This window comes from Arvicola amphibius, chromosome X (assembly GCF_903992535.2).
Source record: "Arvicola amphibius chromosome X, mArvAmp1.2, whole genome shotgun sequence".
Taxonomy (NCBI): Eukaryota; Metazoa; Chordata; class Mammalia; order Rodentia; family Cricetidae; genus Arvicola; species Arvicola amphibius.
This window is the reverse complement of record NC_052065.1, coordinates 24,784,263-24,789,457: the sequence shown is the minus strand read 5'-3', so window position 1 is coordinate 24,789,457 and position 5,195 is coordinate 24,784,263.

Sequence of the window (5,195 nt, the reverse complement as noted above, 5' to 3'; positions counted from 1 at the left end):
CTTCTTTCTCCCAGCATACAGCCTAGCTTTCCCCGCCTAGTTCTGTTCTTCCCTGCCATAGGCTCAAAGCAGTTCTTTATTCATTAACTAATAAAAGCAACACATAGACAAAAGAACCTCCCACAGGTATCAGATAGGGAGCCTAGCAACAATGACCACTCAGGCAGGGGTGCATTCCGAATTCTAGAAACAAACTGTTCCTGAACAACGCTCATTTTAATTGGTGTGAGTTTTCTCCCTTTAAGATGAAAAAGCAAAACAAAACAAAATAAATTCACAGCTGAGCAAACTTTACAGGGAACACTCACATAGCCAATGCCAGGGTTATGCAATGGGTATTTGCTTTCTTGCTCATCCACCAGTCCATGTTATTTTGCGTGTGTTTCAAAGCGATTTGCAAGCACCCATTCTCTTTCCCTTGAACACATCTGCATGCATGCCACTTGCTGAGTTCAATACTGACTTATGGCTTTCTCCATCTCTTGAGGTTAAATTAACATACAATTAAATATATGTGCTCCCATGCATTTTAACTATGGTACTTGGTAAATTCAAGAAAAAGTATAAAACTAACTGGTTAACCCAAGCCCCTATCAAAATAAGGGATATTACCCAGAAAATTGTCATATTCCCATCCAGTAAATCTCTGTCCCTAACTCTCAGAGTCCATCATTTTTCTGATGTTTTTTCTACTATAGGTTAGTTTCATATGTGCAGATTTTTTGTGTGCTTCCACTGTACATCATTCTTATGTAAATCTTCTATTACTCACATGAATATTTTCACAATTCATTCATATTATTGTATTTATCAGTATCTCATCCCTTCTTAATGTTAAGTAGTTTTCCACTGTATGATCTGTCAGAGTTCATTTACACATTCAACCATGGTTTGATATTTCAAGTTTTTTCCTGTTGTTTTCTTTTGGACTATCATGAACAATTTTGGATTGGTGGAAATGTATCAATTGATAGGTATGAGTAAAACAGACCTGTCAACTCATATTCTACTTTTTCTATTATCATATGGTAAACACTGTCAAGTGGTATTTATTAATTTCAAAATTTTTATTATTATTTTCTTTGCTCATGGTGTACATGTGGAGGTCAGAAAATAGCGCTGTGGAGTCTGTTCTCTCCTTTCACCTTTCTGTGGATTCTTAGGATTAAACTCAGGTCACTGACTCATATGATCAGCCCTCAAGAGGCATGTTTTAAACATCGGACATTAGAGCTGAAATCCCTCAAAATCTATGCTATCTATTTCACACTCAGTGTGTATATAGGTTGTATTGCTTCATAAAGAAATAATAAAACTTACTCACATACGGAGAAATGATTTGTTCTTGCTCTCACCTGAGATGGAGGATATGTGTGTGCGCATGCGAGCGTGCACGTGTGTGTGTCTTGTGTCTGTGTGTCTGTGTCTGTGTGTGTCTGTGTGTCTGTGTGTCTGTGTTCTATCTGGCTGCCAAAATCCAGGCAGCTACCATTGTTGCTCTCCCAAAGTTAATGATCCTCTGACCTCCAGAGCTTTCCTCTTTCCTGCTTGTGTCTGTCCTGCTCCAGCTGCCTGAAGAACTATCCCTTGCAAACTCCTCTGGCCTCTGATGAGCTTAGACTTCTTCCCCACTAATTAAAACTTCCATCCCAGGTTGGCCTGGGGGCTTTAACGGCAGCTTCACCATGTTCAGTGGAATCTATGTGTTGACTCTGACGGGCTTTTCCAGCATGATTACCAGAAACTTCTAGAAATCCCTATCCTTATCCGAATAGCAGTGTCCTTTGGTAGCTTCCCACTCCATTTTCATTTCCAAGTACTGGGAAGCCTCTAGTTTGCAGAACAGATATGACGACTGGAACACAAATCCGATGACTGACCAATAAAACATTCTCTAAGTGTCTCCATTACCCCACCACTACCGTTCACAGTCTTCTCCCCACATCTTCACTCTTGTGAGCTCTCATGGCTCAACTGGCTGAGATCAAATATCAAATTCTTTGAAAAGATGATACAGTAGCAGCCACGGGTACTATCAGAGGAGGAGTCATCAACAGGTGTATCCCTGTGGATATCGACTATTAGACAGGATGAAGGATAGCGAGGTCATCATGGGGTGTAGGTGAGAGCTAGTTGGCTCCAGAACATCGTAGCACTTGAGCTTTCGTGTCTGTCTTTAAGGGGTTTCTTCTTATTTCTTTGCTGTCATCAGCTCTCGGCTCTACTTGCTGCTGTTATTTTCCTTTGTCTCCAGAAGCACCGGCCACTCTCCCTTTGCCTGTTTCTCATGTAACATTTGGGAGAAATACAGACTCCAGGTAATAAGAGTATGTAAGTAGGCACAGTGCCTCAAATAACCCAAGGACTCTAAATCTGTTTTTCAAGACATTAAGAACTAAATAACGGCCTCCTGTTACAACATGGCGGAAAGTCTGATACAATAAAACACAGCCTCCACTGACATCCCAAACAATGAAAATCTTATTAGAAATGAAAGGGAAAAAACACCCGAGTTCTAGACAATAAGAAGAAAATGAAAGTCAGAGTAGTAACAATAATGCTGGAGCCCACTGGGGACCTTAGCCAAGAGAGAGGCTCCAAGGACTGAGATGGGGCTTTAACATCCTTCGGCACACAGAATTAGTGGACTTGGGCCCAGTAAAAGGGAGTTTCCCAGTTGAGTCACCTGAATAGAGCTCGGAGCCTCAGAAATATCCTCTTTATTAAGAAGGCACAAAAATACTCTGCCCACTGGCTCAATGAAGCAAGAAGGAAGCTTGCTATTTGGGGGGAATTCTTCAGCGGGATTATTAAAAAGGATTTCTATGTCTTCTATGTCTTTTAGATGTGAAGTTTAAGTTAAAACTACCTGTGGGCTTAGAAAACCCAGTTGAGATATTGATATAAAAACTGGTCCAGGGCTTGGAAAACCCAAGAGTGTCAGGAAAATCAATATGAAATCTGAAGAGCATAGGAGCTCTAACATAGGGAAAGAAAAGACGAAAATAAACTCATAATCAAAGATGATGCTCGCTACACAGGGAAATGAAATACCACAAGGAATAGTTGGTCAATGAAACAAAGAGAACCAGTAGAACCAACCAAACCACAAGAAATAATAGAAGAATCTGAAGGGTATTATGAGACAAACATCATAAAGATAATGAGATAAAAGAGTAAATAGACATCTTGATGAAGTTAAAGGATAGTACAAGCAGAGCACAACCTGACTGAAAATAATAATAAATTTAGAACAATAACAAGTTGTAAGAACAATAATTATAATTTACAGTGAATTTAATAGTTCAGCATCAAAACTTAAGGGAAACAATTTCTTTAAAAAATGGCATCAGAGTTAAAAGAAAGCAGGAGAGAAAAGGGAGAACGATCAATGAAATACTTAAAAGTTAAGATCCAAAGAATTAGGTCTGGACATCATTTTCTATCTAATTTTGCATGTCTAGGCAATAGCAGGATAAGAAGACCACAGAAATGCTCCCTGAATGAATGCAGTAGCAAAAGAACAAATCAAAGGCTGAGAGATTGATGAGTACGAAGGAAAGGCAGCCTTCTGACCCTAATGCTTTTTCAATATCCTAAAATCCAAGCTATCTACCAACACTCATCTTAACAATAGCAGGCAACCATGGGTCAAGGCCATTTATAGACACCCAGAAACAGTACACGGTCTTTTTTTTTTTCTAGAAGCATTTTGCAAAAGGCTCCAATTCAACTCATTACCTTTGTAGGCTGTGGCTGAACTGAGAGATACACTCCACTCCAGTATGGATTAAAAAAGAGCCCGAGGGAACAAAAAGAGCTAGGACAATAGAAACACTAGAGAAATCCATGTAGAACAAAACACAAGCCCTCTGCTCTGAACACCTCATGATTGCCAATGGAATACAGAAAGTACTTGATTTCAATGGCTCAACTCATTAGGAAGAATGGGGCTGGTAGTGAATGAATGTTGAACCAGATCAAATTAAAATGCAGAAGCAGATGACAAAAGAAAAAAAAGAACCTATTCCAGAACTAGCCCAATTGTCTTTCTGTAGGTTCTTCATATTTCTGGGGGAACCAATAAAATAATACAAAAATTTACCCTGACATAATTACTTGAAACCATGTTTCAAATTCAGAACACTATTGTTCTTCGTTTATTATTTTGTTTTCAAGAATTTCTTTCCAGTCCGCTTCAGTCAACAATATAAACAAGATGCTCACTCCCCTTAAACATCACTCGAAATGTTAAGCCTATGGAAGCAGCTCCCTCAAGTAGACGCAACGATGAATTTGGTTGCTACAGGCAACACAAAGCACACTTCATGAGAGGTTAACACTCCAGACTATGGGATGGCCATGCTTCTGTGCCTCCTGCAACTACCCTAGGAAACAAAGCATGGAAGGCAACTTCTGATGTTTTGTCTTGATCTCCTACAAACGTGTAGTGAATGAAAGTTCATGGATAGGTTGGGGTGCCAGGCTGATGGGATTTGAAGCTGGTCTTTTCAGTACTAACTAGGTGACCTTGGTAATTTGGCTAACATCTCTGAATTCATCTGGGAAACGAGGATTTAAATATCATCCATTCAATTTTCGTAGGATACATTTCTGCTGTACTGACATCACGGAACATCTGGGAATACAAAATAAGATAATGTGTGTGATTATAGCCCTCTGAGTTGCTCAGAGCCCCAGACAGGCCACTGTGAACACTCATCTTGGATGTTTTTTAGTGTAAAACCATTGATAAAAGTCTCAAGAGGCCTACACTGTTGGAACACTGACTGCAGCAATGGTCACAGTAAATGCTCCTCCCGACTTCTTACTCAGACAAACAAAGCATAGACAAACTAACATCCCAATGCATATTTCCTTACATTTCCTACTCTGAGCTATCAGAGAAGACATGTGGTCAAATGCACACCACAATGTTAACGTAAGTCATCTCTAAGGCATGTGACTAACATTTGTAAATGTGATCCTGGGGATGCATTGAAAGTGATCCACTAGTCTTTGCTGTTCTTTCCGAGGATTAGAGTCAAAGGACTTGTTGGATCTGGGTTCACCTCAGTATCTTGCTCCCCCAATAGCACACAAGTAGAAGGGATGTGTTGAGAATTCTGAGGCTGTCAAGAGAAAGCATGCAGCAGCTTCTGCCCGGTCTCTTGGGATGCTTGGGTGGGTGAAAG